Source organism: Scyliorhinus torazame, chromosome 4 (assembly GCF_047496885.1).
Source record: "Scyliorhinus torazame isolate Kashiwa2021f chromosome 4, sScyTor2.1, whole genome shotgun sequence".
Taxonomy (NCBI): domain Eukaryota; kingdom Metazoa; phylum Chordata; class Chondrichthyes; order Carcharhiniformes; family Scyliorhinidae; genus Scyliorhinus; species Scyliorhinus torazame.
In genome coordinates, this window is record NC_092710.1 from 198,717,140 (window position 1) to 198,741,128 (window position 23,989).

A 23,989-nucleotide genomic window follows, 5' to 3' on the forward strand; every position below is an offset into this window, starting at 1 on the left:
GGCCAGACAGCGCTGCTGGGGGTGCTTGGCCTGCCCGCAAAAATAGCAGCATGGCCCCCCGAGGTTGCTCGGCTGTCTTGCAGCACAAGCTTGTGGGGGGATGGGCGCTGTCTCGGGGTCGGCCGTGGGGGGGGTTCCACGCTGCCCAGGGGGCTGCCGCGTGGTCGGGGACGTAAGCGCGGGCGTTTTGGGAGGCCACATCCAGGGAGCCGGCAAGGGCCCGTGACTCCTTGAGGCCTAGGGTGTCTTTCTCCAGCAATCGCTGGCGGATTTGGGAGGACAGCATACCTGCAACAAAAGCGTCCCAGATCAAAAGTTGTGTGTGATCGCTCGCCAAAATTTGTGGGCAGCTGCAGCTTCTCCCCAATACCAGGAGCGCACGGTAGAATTCTTCCAGCAATTCCCCAGGGATTTGTCGCCTCGTCGCTAGCAGATGTCAGGTGTAGACCTGGTTTACCGGGTGAATAAAATGTCCTTTTAGCAGCTCCATTGTTGCATCAAAGCCGTCCGCGTCCTCGATGAGTGTGTAAATTTCTGGGCTCACCCTCGAGTGCAGGACTTGCAATGTCTGTTCTCCCGTGGGTGTGTTTTTGGCCGTTCCGAGATATCCGTTAAAACACGCCAGCCAGTGCTTGAAGATTGCTGCGCAGTTTGCCGCGTGGGGGCTGAGTTGCAGACACTCCGGCTTGATTTGGAGCTCCATCCCTTTTAAATCTAGCTTATTAAATTGATGCACGATCAATGACTACTAAAGCGAGGTTGTAGTCCAACTGAAGGCTTTAATAAGCTAGATGTTTCCCCCAGCAGCTCAGGTACAGAAAGAGGGCTGCTGGAGCGGTACGGGCTCTTATACCCCGCCTTGCAGGGCGGAGTTACCATACAGCTTGACCAATAGGAAACATCCAATATCTACCAATGGTGTTCCAGCATTACGAGGTACCGTAATACCTCTACACAGACTACCACACCACCCCCTCACTTTAAATACAATTATATTGCTATCAATCTCACAGTATAACTGCAACCTAAAATTGTATTATCCAAAATCAATGAATGTGGTGAACCACTGTATTAGGGGGTGTAAGGTAGAACCTGCACTACAGGTTCGCCGGTAGCCCCTGCCTGCTGGCTCCGCCCACTAAGATCTGTATAAATATGCGTGACCTCCAGTGCCCTGCCATTTCGCCAGCTGCAGCAGGAGGCCACGCATCTGATTGCAATAAAGCCACAGTTGTGCCCAATCTGCATCTTTGTGCAATTGATCGTGCATCAATTTATTGCAGTCCGACTTTTCCACAGAATGGATATCAGAATTAAGCCCGATCGTCTGCAGCTGGATCCGCACTCGCCCGACGCCAGAAAAGACTTTACTCACTGGCTAGCCTGTTTTGAGGCCTACATCAAGGCTGCGGACCCCGAGCCAACGGAGGCTCAGAAGATAAACATCCCGTACTCCAGACTGAGCTCCAACGTGTTCCCGTTGATCCAAGATGCCTCGAATTACGCGAAAGCAATGGCACTCCATAAAGAACACTACGCTCAGAAGACGAACACGCTCGTCGCCAGGCATGTATTCGCCACCCGCTCGCAATTATCTGGTGAGTCCACCGAAGACTTCTGGTGCACCCTAATTCCACTCGTCCGGGACTGTGACTGTCAGGCCGTTACGGCCGCTGAACACGCTAACCTCCTCATGAGCGATGCTTTTGTGACGGGGATTGCGTTGGACTGCATCCGAGAACGATTACTGGAAGGGGCCACGCTCGAACTAGCAGAGACAAAATCCTTGGCGCTCTCCATGACGGTCGCATCCCGTAATGTACAGTCCTACCCCTCCCGCCGCACTGCCCACCCTTCTACCCCTTCCTACCCTTCCTGGACCCTGCCGACGACCTCCTCAGCTGGGGCCCTGCCTTCCCAATACGCCTGTGCCGCACGCCGATCCACACACCCCGGGGGTCCCCACTGCTATTTCTGCGGTCAGCAGAAGCACCCCTGCCAACACTGCCCGGCCCGCACTGCCGTTTGTAAATCCTGCAGTAAGAAGGGCCACTTCGCGGCTGTTTGCCAGGCCGCGCAGTCGCTGCGATCGCACCTGCTATCACCCCCTCCCCCATGCCAAATGCACAATGGGAGCCGCCATCTTCTCCTCCCGGGGCCATGTGCAACCAATGGGCGCCGCCATCTTGTTCCCCTTCAGCCACGTGCACCCCATGGGCGCCGCCCTCTTGTCCAGACCCTGCAATGTGCGCACCATGGACGCCGCCATCTTGTTGCCCACGGGGTCTTCAGACATCCCGAGATCGGAACCGCACACGCTTGCCGTCCGAAGCCAACCGACGACTACCTGCAGCTCGCTTTGATGACGCTGGACCAATCTCACCCGCACAACCTGGCCACCGCATCGACCACGGTGAAAATCAACGGCCACGCGACCTCATGCCTGCTGGACTCCGGGAGCACCGACAGCTTTGTACACCCAGATACGGTAAGGCGCTGCTCCCTCGCGGTCCACCCTGCCAAGCAAAGAATCTCCCTAGCCTCCGGATCCCACTCCGTCCCGATCCGAGGTTTTTGTACAGTCACCCTCACGGTCCAGGGCGTAGAATTTAGTAACTTCCGTCTCTATGTCCTTCCTAATCTTTGCACTGCACTCCTGTTGGGCCTGGACTTCCAGTGCAATCTCCAGAGCCTCACCCTCAAATTCGGCGGGCCCTTACCCCCCCCATACCGTTTGCGGCCTCGCGACCCTCAAGGTCGATCCCCCCTCCCTTTTTGCCAACCTAACTGCGGGTTGCAAGCCCGTTGCCACCAGGAGCAGACGGTACAGCACCCAGCACAAGACTTTCATCAGGTCCAAAGTCCAGCGGCTGCTTAATGAGGGGATTATCGAGGCCAGCAACAGCCCCTGGAGAGCCCAAGTGGTAGTGGTTAAAACTGTAGTGAAACCGCCAGGATGGTCGTGGACTACAGCCAGACCATCAACCGGTATACTCAGCTCGACACGTACCCCCTCCGATGCATATCTGATATGGTCAATCAGATTGCGCAGTACCGGGTCTTCTCAACAATTGACCTGAAATCCGCCTACCACCAGCTCCCCATCCGCGAGTCGGACCGGCCATACACTGCCTTCGAGGCGGACGGTCGCCTCTATCACTTCCTTAGGGTCCCTTTCGGCGTCACAAATGGGGTCTCAATCTTCCAAAGGGAAATGGACCGAATGGTCGACCAGTATGGTTTGCGGGCCACCTTTCCGTACTTAGATAATGTCACCATCTGCGGCCATGACCAGCAGGACCACGATGCCAACCTCGATAAATTCCTCCGCACTGCCACTCTTCTCAACCTGACCTATAACAAAGAGAAGTGTGTGTTCAGCACGACCCGGTTAGCCATTCTCGGCTATGTAATCCAAAACGGACTTCTCGGGCCCGACCCTTATCGCATGCGCCCAGTCATGGATCTCCCCCTCCCCCACTGTCCCAAGCCCCACAAACCTTGCCTGGGGTTCTTTTCCTACTACGCTCAGTGGGTCCCAAACTATGCGGATAAGGCCCACCCACTCATTCAGTCCACCTAATTCCCTCTCGCGGCCGAGGCACAACACGCTTTCGCCCGCATCAGAGCAGACATCGCCAAGGCCAGGATGCGCGCAGTGGTCGAGTCACTGCCTTTTCAAGTAGAAAGCGACGCTTCAGATATCGCCCTTGCCGCCACTCCAAATCAGGCAGGCAGACCCGTGGCATTCTTTTCCCGCACCCTTCATGCCTCGGAAATTCGACACTCATCCGTCGAAAAGGAGGCCCAAGCTATCGTTGAAGCTGTGCGGCATTGGCGGCACTACCTGGCCGGTAAGAGATTCACTCTCCTCACTGACCAACGGTCGGTAGCCTTCATGTTCAATAACACACAGCGGGGCAAGATCAAAAATGATAAAATCTTGCGGTGGAGAATCGAGCACACCACCTATAATTACGAGATTTTGTGTCGCCCAGGTAAACTCAACGATCCCCCAGAAGCCATCTCCAGAGGACCAACTCCGGGCCCTACACGACAGCCTTTGTCACCCGGGCGTCACTCGATTGTACCATCTGGTCAAAGCTCTTAATCTGCCCTACTCCGTCGAGGAAGTAAGGACAGTCACCAGGGACTGCCAAGTCTGTGCGGAGTGCAAGCCGCACTTCTACCAGCCGGACGTGCGCGCCTGGTGAAGACTTCCAGCCCCTTTGAACGCCTCAGAGTGGATTTCAAAGGGCCCCTCCCCTCCACCGACCGTAACACGTACATTCTCAGTGTGGTCGATGAGTACTCCAGATTCCCCTTCGCCATTCCGTGCCCCGATATGACGTCTGCCACCGTCACCAAGGCCCTCAACACCATCTTCGCTCTGTTCGGTTTCCCCGCCTACATCCACAGTGACAGGGGATCCTCATTCATGAGCGATGAGCTGCGTCAGTTCCTGCTCAGCAGGGGTATAGCCTCCAGCAGGACGACCAACTACAACCCCCGGGGAAACGGGCAAGTAGAACGGGAGAATGGGACGGTTTGGAGGGTCGTCCAGCTGGCCCTACGGTCCAGGAACCTCCCAGCCTCTCGCTGGCAGGAGGTCCTCCCTGACGCTCTACACTCCATCCGGTCACTATTGTGCATCGCCACTAATAACTCACCCCATGAATGTGTTTTTACCTTCCCCAGGAAGTCCACATCCGGGGTGTCGCTCCCGACTTGGCTCGCTGCTCCAGGACCGGTCCTTCTCCGTAGGCACATCCGACTCCACAAGGCGGACCCCTTAGTGGACCGGGTTCACCTGCTCCACGCCATCCCTCAATATGCCTACGTGGAATTCCCCAACAGCCGCCAAGATACTGTCTCACTCTGGAACCTGGCATTGTCAGGTTCCACCCAACACACTCCCCCACCCATGCCCCCCCCTCCCCCCGCACTTCCAACATTGATCCCACCAGACCAAACCACCCCCCCCCTTTCCACACAAGAGGACAAAGAGGGTTTTGGCATGCTCCTGGAATTCCCCGATAACTGGCCAGCATTAGCACCGCCACCACCGCCATCGGTGCCACCTCCACCACCGCCAGCACCGACTTCGGCGCCACCGTTACGCCACTCCCAACGAAGCACCAAAGCACCGGAGCGGCTGAACCTTTGATGGACTCCGGACCGTCAACATGGACCTTTCGTTTTTTCCGTCTTCCTTGTTTTCCCCATCCTTAACACTGTACATAATTGCACTATTTGTATATAGTTTCACATCACCTCCGCCGGACTCATTTTTAACAGGGGGTGAATGTGGTGAACCACTGTATTAGGGGATGTAAGGTGGGACCTGCACTGCAGGATCGCCGGTAGCTCCTGCCGGCTGGCTCCGCCCACTAAGATCTGTATAAATATGTATGACCTCCATTGCCCTGCCATTTCGCCAGCTGCAGCAGGAGGTCACGTATCTGACCCCAATAAAGCCACAGTTGTACCCAATCTGTGTCTTTGTGCAATTGATTGCGCATCAACAAAACAATGCAAGCAGGAACAGTTACATCAGGAGGGTCACAAGTTTTGCATTCTTTAAATTATTACTGTTACATTTTGGACCATTTAAGTTTATGCTCATTAGGGTGTCATTCTATGGCATCCTACCTTCAACTGCGCTGCCCCACCTCACCTCTGACTCCTGCCAACATGTCAATCATCCACCCCCACTGTACATAACACATTCAAACTTCACGGCTCTGAAAGAATATGCCAGAATACAGGTAGCTCCATCCTAGCAGCGCAATAATATGTTGTGAATTATGCAGTGAAAAGTTTCAATACTTCTAAAACCGTGCTACTTCATGTCACAATACGTGGGTATTGTAGAGTACATGAAGGGTTAATACCATGTTACTACTCATGCCTCCTTGACTTCTGGGAGAGAGACTGGAAGCGAGCAAGAAGAGTAGAGACAGAGTAGGTGTGAGATAGATATTGTAAAGTGTAATCTTTACTTATCTAATTCCTTAGTAATATGCTTGAATCTAATTCAGTGCAGTGTAATAAATTAGCTTTGTTTGTTAAACACTGCTTGCTGTTCTTTGTTAGCACTACAACCTTCACCATCCTGAAAGAAGAAAAACAAAGAACACAACACTTCGGAGTTACAATAAATCGGCCAGTAATTAATAAAGTATGTTGTCTTCCAACAGAAGCGCCTCTTTGCTGTTTTAGTTAATCTCAATGCTCAAAACGTTTAGTAGCATTCCTGGCTCACCATGTGGAGCCATTCAAGTCAGGTTAAGTGACCTTGATTTCCCCAATAACAATGAAACTGGATAGTAAGGAGAGATAAGACCAATTTGCCAGCCAACTCAACTCATTAGGGTAAAACAGAGACACAGCTCAATCTCACCACTGAATTGTTTAATTCTGGGATGACAAACACGCTGTGCACCCATTCTCAACAATAGCTTCCAATCAACAGTATTCCAACTGTAAAAGAGTATTTTGTCACTGCTGGGAAAATAAATATCTTCTGGCAGGAATACCACTCAGAACTTATTAACTGCCAAAGTCACAGCTGCTCTTTTTCAATGTTTTGCCATCAGAAATCAATGAGTCTACTGTATGCGCTGAGAATACAAATCATGATGACACTTCATCCAGCTCTGTGACATGGAGGGACTGTGTGTCACAGGGTTGATATTTTCCTGCAGTTTAAACACAGGCATTGGATTGAAATTACTAAATTTCTGTGGAAATGTTTCAAAACACGTTCTGCAGATTTGGTACATCGTTATTTTCATTACGATCTTCAGAATTCAGTATAAGTGAAGCCGCTTCTCGGCAATTGTAGCTTATATCCTTGATATGTTACTACAATAGAAAAAGAAAAGTAGTTTGATGATCCAGAATTACTACAATTAATTTTCAAAGTCTTGATATAGTAGATCCTGTACATTTCAATTTAGCCTCTCCAAATTTGATGCAATACATTTTATTCTGATGATTGAGCCTTTGAGTAATATTTTGTCCTATTGAGCTAAAAAAAACCTACAATCATTTTCTTAAAATGAGATGAACATAATTCTTTATAATGAGCAAGATGATAAAGTATTACTGTGGTAATTCAGCATCTTGCCATGTCCCCCCCCCCCCCCCCACATTAAAAAAATTAATTGTAATTACTGCATTATTAATTGGAAGTTTTGCAAAATGTGGCACAAGCAATTAGTTTGCTTACTCAGTACAGTCTCAGTAAACCCTACTCAAAAGATACACAACCATCTAGCATATTAATCTGACCATAAATAATGCAGTTACTGTATTAGACAAAGACTTCTCTTTTTCCAAGCACAGAACATTTGTTCAGGTAACACTGTCCTTTTAGTCCCATTAAATAACATTTCAGCACTGTTTTGGATTCCCAATTTGAGAGAGTACAGAACAAACCAGGCTTATTCCTGCCTCTATGTTGCAATTATTGTTAACTGTTTGATGACGTCCCTCTTTAAACAGGACAGGTTTTGAGTTACACATTCAGCAGAGATTAATTCAAGCCGCTGATCTTTTCAGCGATCAAACTCATTAACAGAATGATTCCTGAATACAGACAATGACAGATCCATTACAGATGAAGACAATGCCAAAAATGTCACTCTAAAGATTATTGGGTGACAGCATTCCTTCACATTCTACAGGAATGCACACACCAGTAGTTTTTCTTATTTGCAACTTCTAAAATGCATTACAGGATTCAGTGTCGAACCAAGTCAAATTCAAACTAATGGACTTCACAGAGAACACAAAATTACAATTGTGACTTGATCTAATTGTTTCAGATGTGAGGATAATATGTGTGGAGATATTCTCTACCAAGAAGAATTAATTTTTAGCATGTAGACAACCTTGTTAACAATTGGATAAAAACAAATTACTGCGGATGCTGGAATCTGAAACAAAAACAGAAAATATTGGGCAATCTCAGCAGGTCTGACACCATCTGTGGGGAGAAAAGGGAGTTAATGTTTGGAGTCTGAATGACAAATATTCTAAATTCTCACTGAAATCAAAACATCAACTTCTTAGACTGAAGTCACACATCCTGTCTAAAAATACTCTCATATACTATTAGCTTTATTTCACCTTATTTCTGCAAATGTAGAACCAGAACATTTTTGTGTTACCACAAGCACATCAGCATGTTGAACACCACCTGGAAGGTGTGCATAGGGTGGCAAGGGCACAGATTGTACCCTGGGTATTGGACTTAATGTCCAACGCCAAGAGTGACTCAGTAGCACCACTACCGAACAAGCCGGTCACGTTCAAATGGAGATAGCTGCTCGACTGGATCTGCAGCAGGTGGTGATTATTCTTTCATCAAATGTGGGTATTGCTGGCTAGTGGGACAACGATGGTGATGAAGGAGTCTGAAACTTCAGCTGTAAGGCATGATTCAGTGAGTATGATAATGTCAGGCTGTTGATTAGTCTATGGGATGAAGAGCAGGGCATACTTTGAAGTTTTTGGTGCCGAGCTCAATGCCAAGTGGTCCATCCAGTTTTATTCATATTTTACATTATTGTAGCAAGACCATTTCAGAGGGCAGGTAAGAGTCACCCACATTGCTGTAAGTCTGGTGTCAGAGGCAGGCCAGACCAGGAAAGGACAACAGAATCCCTTCCCTCAAGGACAGAAGTGAACCAGATGGATTTTTACAACAATCCAGCTGTTTTCACAATTGCCATTACCAAGACTAATAATAATTAACGCTTATTGTCACAAGTAGGCTTCAATGAAGTTACTGTGGAAAGCCCCTAGTCGCCACATTCTGGTGCCTGTTCGGGGAGGTCAGTTTTGTTTAACTGGGTTCCTGTAGTAAATGCAATGATTGGCAACCACCAGTTGTCTAACGAACAACGAAGGGCTTATTAAATAACAAACTATACACAGAGTACAATCAACAATGTCTTCATTCTCAGCACTAGGATCACAACTAGCTGCAAAGCCCATGCTTGCACCAAGATACCTGCGCTTATTCCCCATTGGCTGACCAGGTCACATGGTCCTTCCTACACATGACCCCTTAAAGGGTCGAGCTACTACTGTTGCCTTCCCAGATTTAGGTTAATTTAAATTTCTCAGCTTCTATGGTGGGAGTCAAACTCATGGGTAGGATTTTTCAGCTGGTCACTTAGTGGCCTCAATAAGCCCAAGGGCAGGCGGGCTGTTCGGCACGAAGGGGCAGGAAGGGAGGTGGAGAGCAGGCTGCATGCTGCATTTTCTGAGCCCTGCTTCAAACCTACCAGTGAGTGACCATATCATTCCGCCGTATCTCTGGGGGTATTAGTTCAGGCCTCAGTGTTAGTCCTGTGAAATAACCACTATGCTGTCATTACTGACATATATTGGCAATGTTTTTAAAAAGTTAATCCACGTGTGTTCCTCTTTCAAACTCCACCAGTTTTCTCAAAAGTAGCATTGAATGTGCACTGCTCAAAGTAATAGTTGACCTTTTAATATAGGGAACATACGTGTAACCTGCAAACAGGTAATCCAGCCAAGATATAGGCAATCCAGCCAAGGTGCTACACATGTAATTCTAAGGGAGAATGCTCAACAGCAGTGCATTCACTTTTGCTGTTGTAAGCCATGTACCCAATGAAGATATTAATGTCCTGAACTACTTGAGATTTAAACCTTAATGCTTTGTATTAAGTCAGGAGGTGTGGTGCTGTGAAAGTGAACAAAGAGTTTCGTAAAAGTATCAGCAGCAGACTGGGCGAGCTTACTGATTTTCTGCTGGTTTTATATACCAATTCTATTTTTAGCTGCAGTCAAAGTACAAGTTTGAACCAATCATAGAATGAGGAAGTACCTCTGCTCATATTGTGCCTGCCCCAATTCAAATTTCATTTAGTGAAGGCCATCAAGCCAAATATTATTTTGATCAACATATCTGAGCTAATTTTCTTTTCAAGCTGTAATTTTTCACTTTGCAAAGTACCTAATCATCTCATGAGCATTTGATCAATCTTTAATGTTTAAAAATAGGCACAATTATTATAAAGAGTTTCCATTATTTTAAGTAGATTGATTTGCTCACCTTATGGATTTGTTAACACGGGTTGCTGTTGAAAAATAACAAATTACTGAATTTAGGTTTCATTTTAAAATTAATAATCAAAGTGAAGCATTTTTAAAATCCCTGTGTGACATAACATTATTCTAAAATTAAGAAGAAAATGTATTTGGAAGATCTACAAAACTTATTAAAAATATAAATATGGTTTTGGCAGAATTTGACAAGTAACTTATTATGTAGAACAAAACAATGGATTGTGACCAAGGTTAGTTATAAATTGTTCAGTATTTGAACAGGACATTACCACAATTAAATTTAGTGCTGGACTATTCAGCACAAGGACCATCAATAATGAGCCCAAATTTGACAACGCATCTTACTTTCTTGGACACTTTTATACCTTGGATCCATTCCTTATAATTGACCTGAATCAAGACTTGATTTCCATACCTATTTGATGGCAATGAACTGAAACAGACATAGAAAGGTTTGGAAGTGGGATAAACAGACATTTGTACACTCCAAAATGTCACTACCGTGGGCAGCACGGTAGCATAGTGGTTAGCACTATGGCCTCACAGCACCAGGGTCCCAGGTTCGATTCCCGGCTTGGGTCACTGTCTGTGCGGAGTCTGCACGTTTTCCCTATGTCTGTGTGGGTTTCCTCCGGTGCTGCGGTTTCTTCCCACAAGTCCCGAAAGACGTGGGGCGAGATTCTCCGACCCCCGCCGGGTCGGAGAATCGCTGGGGGCTGGCGTGAATCCCGCCCCCGCCGGTTGCCGAATTCTCCACCACCGGATATTCGGCGGAGGCGGGAATTGCGCCGCACCAGTTGGCGCCCCCCCCCCCCCCCGCCCCGTCCCTGTGATTCTCCGGGGTCCTGGGGGGGGGGGGGGGCGTGGGGCGATCTGGCCCCGGTGGGTGCCCCCACGGTGGCCTGGCCCGCGATCGGGGCACACCGATCCGCGGGCGGACCTGTGCCGTGGGGGCACTCTTTCCCTTCCGCCTTCACCACGGTCTCCACCATGGCGGAGGCGGAAGAGACTCCCTCCACTGCGCATGCGCGGGAATGCCGTCAGCGGCCGCTGACGCTCCCGCGCATGCGCTGCACGGAGATGTCATTTCCGCGCCAGCTGGCGGGGCACCAAAGGCCTTTTCCGCCAGCTGGCAGGGCGGAAATTCGTGCGGCGCGGGCCTAGCCTCTTAAGGTTGGGGCTCGGCCTCCAAAGATGCGGAGCATTCCGCACCTTTGGGGCGGCGTGATGCCCGACTGATTTGCGCCGTTTTGGGCGCCAGTCGGCGGACATCGCTCCGTTTCCGGAGAATTTCGCCCGTGTTGTTAGGTGAATTGGACATTTTGAATTCTCCCTCTGTGTACCCGAACAGGCGCCAGAATGTGGTGACTAGGGGTTTTTCACAGCAAACTTGTTTGCAGTGTTAATGTAAGCCTACTTGTGACAATAAAGATTATTAACGGCAACAAGAGGTTACCTAGAGACCACAGATATTGCAGTCAGTACAAAGGGTTGCCATTTGGCAAACACACTGTCAATACTAATATGTAAATCAGAACTATATAGTCTGTGGCGATCATCCCCCAGGCGAGGTTCCCCAAAAGTTGTTGATCCGTATGCGAGCCCTCAATTCATCACCGTCTGGCTGGGAAACCATCAAATAGTTACAATCCGGGTGAGGAGGAATGACTGGCTCCGTATCTTTATTCAACCCATCCTCTGCTGGTAGCAACAAATGTTTCATCTAGCAAGGTTTGCATTCCCTTGGCTTAATTTTCCAGACCCAACCAGAGAGATTTAAGATATTTCTGCTAAGGACGGCTATTGCCTTTTGGCAGGGACGCTGCTTCTGGCACACACACATGCAGGCACACACGAGACACACACACAATGAGCCACACACACGAGACAACACAGACAACCTCCTTAGTAGCATATTCCAAGACAAAATCAGAATGCACCTGGCTGTCGAGATGAGCTAGTCTTTATGTCCCTTTGTTTTTACTGGAGAAGGTAATCAGTCTTTGGATGCTTGGAGAAGTTCCTTGTCTGGAAACAGAGTTGAGTGAGTGGGCAAATGCATGGCCGATGCAGTATAATGTGGATAAATGTGAAGTTATCCACTTTGGTAGCAAAAACAGGAAGATTATCTGAATGGCGATAGATTGAGCAAGAACATAAGAACATAAGAACTAGGAGCAGGAGTAGGCCACCTGGCCCCTCGAGCCTGCTCCGCCATTCAATGAGATCATGGCTGATCTTTTGTGGACTCAGCTCCACTTTCCGGCCCGAACACCATAACCCTTATTCCCTTTATTCTTCAAAAAACTATCTATCTTTATCTTAAAAACATTTAATGAAGGAGCCTCTACTGCTTCACTGGGCAAGGAATTCCATAGATTCACAACCCTTTGGGTGAAGAAGTTCCTCCTAAACTCAGTTCTAAATCTACTTCCCCTTATTTTGAGGCTATGCCCCCTAGTTCTGCTTTCACCCGCCAGTGGAAACAACCTGCCCGCATCTATCCTATCTATTCCCTTCATAATTTTATATGTTTCTATAAGATCCCCCCTCATCCTTCTAAATTCCAACGAGTACAGTCCCAGTCTACTCAACCTCTCCTCGTAATCCAACCCCGTCAGCTCTGGGGTTAACCTAGTGAATCTCCTCTGCGCACCCTCCAGTGCCAGTAAGGGTAGGCCGGCACAGTTAGCACTGCTGCCTGTAGCCACCTGGGTTGGCCACTTCCCGACTTTAAAATGGAGATCCGCTAAGAATGCAGGGAAATTCAGCCAACGCAGGAAAAACAAGCAGGTGCGAAGTTTCCTGTAATCAGAATTTGCAGGAACCCAGACAGCACTGAAACTAACAACCATCTACGTATTAATGAGCGATCCCCGGGAACAATTGGAAACAGTTGAGGTAAACAAGGCCAAGCCAGACTCCTCGGCGCCAGCAGGAGCCAAGACAAAGGAAGGCCAACGGACACTTAGGAACCACCCAGCGATCAGGGAACAGCTCCAGTATTGGAGAAATCGATCCAAGTGATCAGAACTTAGTCCAATCACTTGGAACCAGGTACGGGGTCTGCCCAAAAAGGTGAGAAGTCCCTGGGGACTATAAAATAGAGTCCCTAAGTTCAATTCGTCCTTCTTGGCAGGGTCTCTAAGCAGCTCGAAACAACCCTTGACCATGACCCGCCTAGTAGCTGCACCAACCAAGTAAGTCTCCAGTCAAGGCATGCTACGAGTTAGGCGCTCCTAGCTACCAGTCTATACCAGCTTTGAAGCCTGCAGACTCAGAATCGAACGGAAGGCCATTTGTTCCCCTGACCTGGTGGGCCAGTTCCAAAGCTAAGTATAGGCCTTTTAGTGTTAGAGATAGTCGAGTAAGTCGAGTTTTATACACGAGTAGTGATTGACTGTGTATAATAAATGTGTTTTGATTTGAAACGTACTAACTGGTGTATTGAGTTATTGATCAGCACTTGAACTTGAACCTCGTGGTGGTATCATAAAGATACCTGACGACTCTAGAGCAAAGGTTATAAAACAGAGCAAATTAAGTAAAGACACAACGAGCAACATTTACTAAGAGCCAACCAAAAGTTAGCAACATGCCTCACGGCGCTGTGGACCCGGGATCGATCCTGGCCCCGGTCACTGTCCGTGTGGAGTTTGCACATTCTCCCAGTGTCTGCGTGGTTCTCACCCCCACAACCCAAAGATGTGCAGGGTAGGTGGATTGGATATGCTAAAATCGCCCCTTAATTGGAAAAAAAAGTTTTAAAAAGAAAAAAAAAAGATTGCAAGAGGGGAATGTGCAACAAGACCTCGGTATCCTCGTCCATCAGTCGCTGACGGTAAGAGTGCAGGTGCAGCAGGCGATGAAGACAATTAGTTTGAGCACAGGAGCAGGGATGTCTTGCTACAATTATACAGGGCCTTAGTGAGACAACACTTGGAATATTTTGTGCAGTTTTTGTCTCATCTGAGGAAGAATGTTCTTACTATGGAGGGAGTGAGAAAAGGTTTACCAGACTGATTCTGAGGATGGCAGGACTGACGCACGAGGAGACACCGAGCTGGTTAGGATCCTATTCACTGGAGTTTAGAGGAATGAGGGGAGTTATCATAGAAACATATAAAATTCTAACAGGGCTAGATAGGGTAGATGCAAGAAGAATGTTCCTGGTGACAGGAGAGTCCAGCACCAGGGTCACAGTCCGAGGATATGGGCTAAACCATTTATGACTGAGATGAGAAATTTCTTGACCCAGAGAGTACAGAGCCTGTGGCATTCACTGCCACAGAAAGCAGTTGAGGCCAAAATATTGTTTTTTTCACAAATGAGTTAGATATAGTTCTTGGGGCTAAAGGGATGCAAGGAAGGCAGGAACAGGTTACTGAGTTGGATGATCAGCTATGATCAGAATGATTGGCGGAGCAGGCTCAAAGGGCCTCCTCTTGCTTCTGGTTTCTATGTTCCTTTATCCCTTAGAAAAACGCCCCGCAGCCATCTTCAAGATTTGTGTCCATTTTTAAAAATCTAAGGTCCAATATTTCCATGTAGAATTCCATGGTTTTTTCTCCATCATTTGGAGATAGACATTTGAAGTAAATTTGGCACAGAGCTATTACAGCAAATGACCAAATGCTGGATCAAAGAGATGGATTTTAAGAAGCTTTTTAAAGGAGTATGTCACTCAGTAGTCACGGTAACAAAGGATGGGTAATAAACGCTGCCTTTTTCTGCACTATCCACTGCCAAAGAATAAAATGATAAAGCTTTTGTCGACCCTTTTACTCATACCTTCTTTGACTTGACATTCATTTTTCCTTATAGTCCTGCGAAATGCCACAGAATATTTTTGTATATTATGGATGCTATACAAATGCAACTTTTTATTGTTGTGGTGTTGATGCCCCAGATCTCGGTTGATCCACTCTGTTCTCAACCGTATGATCGAGGATATATTTCACTTCACTGTTCTTTTTCCAAAAATACAATAACTCACACTGTTCTGCATTGGTTTGTGTCTGTCACTCTTCTAACCTAACCCTGCCTACATCACTTAGCTCAGTTAAATCAGCTTAGAGGGGAAAAAGAACGTGATGAAGCAAATTGCACTTTATTTTTGCTGCTTCAATATTTAATAACTAATATTCTATATATTTATAAATAGGGGGTTTTGAATACAAAAGCAAGGAAGTAACATTGAATTTGTACTAGACGGTAAAATTGTCAATATTATGTTTAGTTTCTCCTCATTAAATTAATATTTGTCCAGCTATTAAATGCACCTCATGTGACTATGCTGCAATCTATAAACATACTTTGTATAAAATTGAATTTAAACTATTGGTTGTATTGCATCGTACTTCAATACAGAACAATCCCTTGGAGAATTCCAGAGTTTATGCCCTTGGTAGCTTAAGGAATGGTCGCAAATGGTGGAGGGGTTAAAATTGGGGCTATGTAAGAGGCCAGAATTGCAGGAGTGCAGATATTTCAGCCTAGCAAGCCACTCAGTTATCACAGTAATAAGGTCTGGGAAATAAAGTGATCTGTTTTCTCTGACAGTGGTACAACCTGTAACTCAGTATATTTTTTTTCTTCTATTATTAAGTTCATAATGATGATGATGATGTTAATAATGATAATCTTTATTCTCATGAGTAAGCTTACATTAACACTGCAATGAAGTTTCTGCGAAAAGCCCCTAGTCGCCACATTCCGGCACTTGTTCGGGGAGGGAGAATTCAGAATGTCCAAATTACCTAACACCTCATCTTTCAGGACTTGTGGGAGGAAATCGGAGCACCCGGAGGAAACCCACGCAGACACAGGGAGAAGGTGCACACAGACAGTGACCCAAGCCAGAAATCAAACCTGGGACATGCCATTCATTCCTTTTACTATTTCCTGACTGTTTGAAAACATTCATCTAGAGCCAGTCCCCCAAGGATTTGTCGTAATTGTCTTGTGGGAAACTTGGGAAGCACATTGTGTACCACAAGACCTCATAACCAGTGTTTGTGAAGGAGAAATGTTGACCAGGACACCAAGCATCTCACTATTCTTCTTCCAGTCATGCCATGGGATTGTTTTATTCACTTGAAAGGCAGACAAGACTTTGGTTTCACATCTTATCCCAAAGACAGCATTTCCCTCAGCACTACACAGAATTACTAACCTAGTTTGAGTACTCAAGTCCCAGATTAGGGCATGAATTCACAACCTTCTGACATAAAGGTGCAAGTACAATTATATCAAGATGTCATTCCCCAGAGCATGATAAAACATCCTATTGTGATTGTCATAATCATCAATGCTTCAAGGTATTTCAGTTTATTGGCAATCACAGTATATACATTAGTAACAGTTTGAAAAGTACGGTTGGTAAATTATGTAATTTATTCACTCAATAGTTAATTTGGTAGTTTGTACCTGCCAACAAAAATTATATTGTTACTGACGTAGCTCACTTCAAAATTACATTGCATGTGATGATAGGAAGAGCATCAGCAGTGAGATAGCTAACAGAGCACATTTTCCCTAATATTATTCCGATTTGTGTCTGATATTATTTTAGCTTGTTAAGACCGGTCCCCAGGCGGGGTCCCCAAATCGTTATGCCCAGGGGAGGAAGGAAAAACTGGTTCCTTTCATTAATCAATTCCCTCGGTTGGACATAACAAGATTAATTTAAAAAGGATCCCTTCCTTTGTGGATACCTTTTCTCAGCCCAGTATACTAATGTTTTAAAAGGAACCAATTTAACCATGCTTTCTTGAGTTTAAGATTGAGTTTTATTAGCTACTAACTGTGATAAAAATTATAAAACACATGCAATTACATTCACACAGATTAGAAATGAGAATGGAGTCCAAAGGTTACAAAAAATACAAATCAGTATTTGACTTGTCCACGAGGAATAGATGGTGTCACATTGTGGTCGTTGAGATTCATGATTCCAGCAGTGCTGACTTCTGCAGGTGAATAGTTCTTTTTGAGTTTTGTTGGTTTAACCAAGAAGCTGCCCGGTTTCCTTTTCAGCTACGGCTTTGGTCACTTAACTTCCAGCAACAGAGAGAGAGAGAGAGAGAGAGAGAGAGAGTTACCTGCAAAACGTTTGCAGGGGTCTGCTGTTGCCTTTATTCAATGTCATACACAGACACACCCAGCGCTAGTTGACACTGATGAAGTTTTACAGATGGCTTATCCCAGTCTTTGTATACTCCTGGAAGGCAAAAACTCATAAACCGGTCTGGGATGTTGCTCACAGGATATCTTTCCTGCTAAGATGATAATCAACTCCCATTATCTCCACAGGAGGCAACAGTTTACTTCTGCATGACGTTTGACATACCCTTCTGTCTGTAAGCACGGTGTGATTTTATTGTCTCTCTTATTATCACCCACCAGAAATTGAACCAGTGATTGAATTTACACCTTCTGTCATCTTTGGCGTGTGTATTCATTCCTCTGATTCCTTTAGGAATCAGTAAGACAACCTTTCGTATTGTTAAAAGTAAACAGGATAATGTATTTTTTACACACAAACTCATTGAAACTGTCAAACTATCAAAGACTAACTGTCAAGAAACTGTCCAGCTGCCAAGCCTGCCCAGTAAGTGTCGAAGCTGTGAAACCTATCCAGGAAGTGTCAAAGCTGTCAATCATATCCAGAAAACATCAAAGCTGTCAAGAAACTGTCCAGCTAGGTGTCAACCTTCCCACTCCTACCACTAAGGGGGATTCAGGACAGGGTAGTTTCCAGAGGGTGGGTAGGAGAAGGGAGCGTCTCTGACATTTACAAGGAACTTATGGGGTCAGAGGAAATGCCGATTGAGGAGCTGAAGCGCAAGTGGGAGGAGGAGCTGGAAGGAGAGATAGAGGATGGTCTATGGGCGGACCAATTGAGTAGAGTCAACGCGTCCACAATATGTGCCAGGCTCAGCCTGATACAATTCAAGGTCGTCCATCGGGCTCACGTGACAGTGGCCCAGATGAGCAGATTCTTTGGGGTGGAAGACAGGTGTGCAAAATGTGCGGGAGGACCAACGAACCATGTACACATGGTCTGGACGTGTCCGAAGCTTAGGGGATTTTGACAGGGGTTTGCAGATGTCATGTCCACAGTGTTAAAAACAAGGGTGGCACTGAGTCCAGAGATGGCGATTTTCGGGGTGTCGGAAGACCCGGTAATTCAGGAGGAGAAAGAGGCAGGCATTCTAGCCTTTGCTTCCCTGGTAGCCGGGAGACGGATACTCATAGCTTGGATGGACTCAAAGCCCCCGAAGTGGGAGACCTGGCTATCGGACATGGCTAGCTTTCTCTGTTTGGGGAAAGTCAAGTTCGCCTTGAGAGGGTCACTGTTAGGGTTCGACCGGAGGTAGCAGCCGTTCGTCGACTTCTTTGTGGAAAATTAATCATCAGCAGAAGGGGGGGGGTTAGTTTAGCTTATGGAGTCGGAAGTTAATAAAGGTGGAACCTGTAAGGAAGGGAGACAGCTTTTGCACTATGTTTATAGTTTCATGTACATTGTTTATTTTGTTGTTGTTACAACACCAAAAATACCTCAATAAAATGTTTATTAAAAAAAGAAACTGTCCAGCTGCCAAGCCTGTCCAAGGACGCGAGTTGATACGGGACGGGGTAAGAGCAAAGGATGGCCGGTGGTGGCATGGGCAGGCATGAGGTGAAAATAAGTTCACATAGGTGGTATGGGAGCTATGGGGTGGATGGATGGGCACAAATTTTGCATATGTAATTAGGGACCATGGGGTGGGGGGGGGGGGGTGAAATTGAGCTGGGATAGATGTTTAGGGGATGTGTAAAGCATATTAAGTTGGCATGGGTTGGTATGGATGGGACGTAGGGAGTGTAAAGTGGATGAGGGGGGCAAGGGATGTTTTAGTTTTATTATTTATTCCAAAAGTTCCAGAGCTTAGAGGCAGGCATTATGCCCAGCCTGACTCCACAACCAGCAGCCTGCGAATTGATTCAGAGATCGCCCACCCAGACTCTTGGTTAAGCCTGTCCCATACCCCAGGGTAGACATTTTTTTTTTTTTTTTAAAAAAAGGTCGGGTTTATAGGCCAGGGACGAAAATCTGTGCCTTAATTTTCTCTTCCATCTGTGAAGGTCAACAGAAATATCAGCAATAAGTGGATTTTACTTTCACCCACTTTATTTGCTAATGTTGTATTTTATTGTATTTGTTTTATTGTCACGTGGACCGAGGTAAAGTGAAAAGTATTGTTCTGCGTACAGACCGGAGAGATCATTCCATATATGAAAAAAACATAGGACATACATAAATACACAATGTAAATACATAGACACAGGCATCGGGTGTAGCATACAGGAGTGCAGTACTACTCAGTAGAGAAGATGTGTGAAGAGATCAGATCAGCCCATAAGAGAGTAATTCAGGAGCCTGGTAACAGCTAGGAAGAAGCTGTTTTTGAATCTATTAGTGCGTTTTCTCAGACATTTGTATATCCTGCCTGATGGAAGAAGTTGGAAGAGTGAGTAAGCCGGGTGGGAGGGGTCTTTGATTATGCTCCCTGCTTTCCCCGGGCAGCGGGTGGTGTAGATGGAGTCAGTGAATGGGAGGCAGGTTCATGTGATGGACTGGGCGGTGTTCACGACTCTCTGTAGTTTCTTAAGGCATTGGACTGAGCAGTTGCCGTCCCAAACTGTGATGCAGCCAGATAGGATGCTTTTTATGGTGCATCTGTAAAAGTTGGTAAGAGTCCATGTGGACATGCCGAATCTCCTTAGTTTCCTGAGAAAGTATAGGCTCTGTTGTGCTTTCTTGGTCATAGCGTCGACATGGGTGGACCAGGACAGATTGTTGGTGATGTGCACACCTAGGAATGTGAAGCTGTCAACCATCTCCACCTCGGCACCATTGATACAGACAGGGATGTGCACAATACAAGGGTGTGAATGGGGTGTTTAACATTTTAGCAGACAAAATATAGTTTATTTTGTGACGCACAACTGAGTATCACTGAAGTCAGAGGCATGGGGCTGGATGCCCTGCGCAAAAATCGCGTTTGGTGCGGGGCAGAGAATTGGCGTTCCAGACAGGATCGCGACCGGTGCTGCTCCGGCGATTCTCTGGGCCCCGGAAAATCGCTCATCTGTCAATCATGCCGCGCAGCTGGGGGGCCATTGGCAGAGGCCCTCCCAGCGATACTCCGATCCTGACCGGCCGAGTATTGAGCACGGGGGATCCAGCACCGGGGGGGGGGGGGGGTTGGGGGCTTATGTGCGGCCGGGGCAGTGGTCGGCAATGGGGCCGATTGGGGGGACCTTCTTTCTGGCGGACGGTCCGCGGTCCGAGCCCTCAATGGTGCTCTGCGCGGCCGCTGGAGTCCACCGCCGTGCGCATGCGCGGTCTCGGAACCGGAAGTGCGGGGGCCCGTATCCGCAGCCAAAGCTGCGTGAAGCTCCCCAGGTTCCTGCTAGCCCCCTGCAGATAAGTGAATAGCTCTTTATTTTTTGCAGGAAACTGGGGCGGGATTCTCCTCTCCTGCGCCGAAGTGGCCGCGCCGTCGTGAACGCCATCGAAGGTCACGACGGCGCGAAACGGCCCCGATCCCGACCGATTAGGCCCTGACAATGGGCCAGGATCGGGGCCACGTCATCTACACGCGCCAGGCCTTGTCGCCCGGGTAAAGACAGCGCCGCATAGATGGCGTGGCCGGCGCCGCGTAACGGGCGTCATCCGCGCATGCGCGGGTTGGCCGGCGCCAACCCGCGCATGCATGGTTGCCGTCCTCTCTAGTTCCGCCCCGCAAGATGGCGGACGGATCTTGCGGGGCCGCCCCACCCCCCGCGTTCACGCACCGCTCACGACGGCAGCGACCAGGCATGGACGGCGCCGGGGGGAACCCGCCGTTTTGGCCTGGCCGCTCGGCCCATCCGGGCCGGAGAATAGCGGGGGTGCCGGAGAATCACCATTTTGGGTGTCTCTGGCGGTTCGCCGGCCCGCGAAACACGACCGGGCCATTCCCGCCGCTTGGGAGAATCGCGGGAGGGCGTCGGACCGGCGTCCCGGGAAATTTTGGCGGCCCAGGCGATTCTTCCAACCGGCGCGGGAGTGGAGAATCGCGCCCCTGGGGAGTGAAAGGCCAGCGTTTTTACGCAGGCGTGGGGACATAGCCCCATTTTTGGGAGAATCTAGCCCATGATTTTTATTCTGTTTACAGACCACTTCAGTCAGTATATTATGTTCCTCCCATCTGGTCTTTTTGTTTTGAATAATCTCTATTTTGATTTACATAATCCACACTGCCCATTACAACATCAAAAGAAAATCCATTACCTAAAGCAACCAGCAATTGATTATCTCAAAGGTGTTGTGGAAGCTAGTAGCTGCATGGCTAGATATATATTTTGACGAGGAACAATAATCATTCAGAATAGCATCATGTCTAACCTGTCCTGGATTTAGTCCTTAGATTGTATTTATACAGTTGAACTTTATTGGTGAAGGAATATATTGTGCACAAACATATTTCTTGACTTGTTAAAGCATTATCAGCCCATTAATGGCAAAACAACATTGCAGTTCAACAAACATTAGCTCCCTTCTCTCTTCACAGATGCCGTCAGACCTGCTGCGATTGTCTGGTATTTTCTGTTTTTGTTTCAGATTCCAGAATCCGCAGTAATTTGCTTTTATGTTATTGCATTCCAACTGCCTACTCACTACTACCCTCTAGAGGCGAATGTTTGAACAGCATGCAACAGTCTCGATGCAGTGCAGCAAGTCCCGAAGTAAAGCTGTGATTGCGTTCCCGAAAATCACAACTTTAAATGAATCGTGGGGTCCCATAGGAATCAAAGTTAAAGGCTGAAGTAGATTCATTTGCATATTGCTTGCCCTGAAAAAACAATGTACAAGTTGAAATACTGCACAGCACCAATACGTGTGCAGCACCGTGTGCTCCTTAGCTGTAATAACTTGCAAAGTAAAATTTTAAGAATCACTGAATATAACAGAAATGCTGTACAAATTTCAAATTGGGTAACTCTAAATCTCCTCAAGCCCCGAGTAGTACAGATTTGGTGTCTCACGCACACCATTCCTGAAATTCAACTCCACTTTTTGCTCACTTTCCCTTGCCCATCCCCCTACACCACCACCCCAGCCCAGTGCAGTGACACAACAACCCAGGGATCTGACCCAAGTACCAGTCTGAGGCCGCACCTGGGCCGAAGCCAGGACTTCCTCCTGACAGTCTGCAGTGGACTATTTCAGGCTGCAGACTGGACCCCTCCCCCGCACCCCACCACAAATCGAGCAGGGGGAACGCCTGGCCTCCCTCACGTTTGCCCGCTCTCCCACCCCTTCAGTTTCACACCCAAGCGGCCGAGGCAACGCTCCGAGTGGCGGTGACTATCCTGGCCGGGCCTCTGGGTCAAGCACCTTGCCCTGTTCCTACTCACAAGATCCCGGGCCTTGGACTCAGTCCGCAGCCTCCACCTCTGGTGGTGGCGGCTCCAGCATCAGAACATTTCCATCAACCCCAAATTGCCACTAAAGTGACCCTGGAGGGATAGCTGAAGAGAATGGACTTGAGCACCTTGTCCACCCTTTCTGGGACCATTTCTGACTCAAACCAACATCTAGGGAAATAGTTCACATATCCACCATCCACTGCAGGCTCCCAGCAACACGACAAAGAAGGACCCTAGTCTAGTCACAGAGCACCCCTACCCAAACAGTGTAACTATTTTAAAAAAATATATATTTTTATTCTCCATTTTCACATTTTCTTCAGAATTTACACCCCACCAACAAGCAGTAAACGGTAATAAATACGAAGTCAATCCCCTTATCAACAACAACAATCCCATCCTCCCACCACCCCAAACAACGGCCCACCTGACACTATAAGCATCAAATAAAGCAAACCCTCCCACGGTGGGAAAAGCAAAGGGGAAAAAAAACAAAAAGGGATCAGGAATCGCCTATGGTCACCATTGACCTATAGAGCCCTCCCCAACATTCAATTCCATCCAAACCCCGAAAGTGTTCCGTAAATGGCACCAATGAGCCGTAAACCCCCCCCCCCCCCTCCCCGACCCCTCCCCTCCACTTCCTCTTATAAAACTCCTCCCCCCAACCTCTGTTCCTTCCCCCCAACTTTCCACCCTGGCTAGACTCATCGGAACCGGTTCTGCCAGGCTCCGATGGCCACAGCCCCTCCCCCCACCTCACTCCTGTTCACAGTGTGGAGGCCCCCCCCGGTCTCTTTCCCCCTTGCCTGGTCCCAGGAAAACCAAGAAATCCCCTTTAGCATACAAACCCCGCATACACACCCAAACCCCAAAGAACCGTCATTGCAAGTGAAAGTCTCCTCTCTTCCCTTGTCCAAATATATACAACGTCAGCTCATTTAGCACATACACCAGCACGCAGTGAAAAAGTACAGTTACATGAGGCTACATCGGTACACGACCCACTCTCAGTCCCATTTCTCAATTCAGCCACAGTCCTTCTGCCTTCGCAAACTCCTCCGCTGCTTCCGCCGTCCCAAAATAAAAGTCCCTGGATTTGTAGGTCACCCTCAACTTAGCTGGATATACTATGCTGCACTGCACCGTACTGATGTACAGTGCCTTCTTCACCCGGCTAAAGGCAACCCGCCTCCACGCCAGCTCCATCGTAAAGTCCTGGTATATGCGTATACCAGCTCCAGCCCACTGCACCACCCACTTCTGCTTTGCCCAGCACAGGACCTTCTCCTTCACACTGTACCTACAAAAACACAGAGTTACTACTCTTGGTGGCTCACTCTCCTTTGGTACAGGTCTCCACGACCGATGAGCCCGATCCAGTTCATATCGGGAGGGATCCTCCCCCTCCCCC

The 23,989-nt window shown here is 47.7% G+C and overlaps 1 protein-coding gene across 2 annotated transcripts in view; it reads right to left on the reverse strand.

The window, feature by feature from the left end:
- The window catches only part of LOC140410683 (chloride intracellular channel protein 5-like), a 211,692-nt gene that overhangs the window by 137,932 nt on the left and 49,771 nt on the right, over nucleotides 1–23,989 (reverse strand). The window contains exon 1 of one of the 2 annotated variants that reach the window (XM_072499085.1): nucleotides 10,100–10,124. The exons of the other annotated variant lie outside the window; for it this stretch is intronic. The gene's annotated coding sequence lies outside the window, so the exon portion shown is untranslated. Of the gene's footprint in view, nucleotides 1–10,099; nucleotides 10,125–23,989 lie in introns of those variants that run through there. 2 annotated transcript variants of the gene reach the window in all.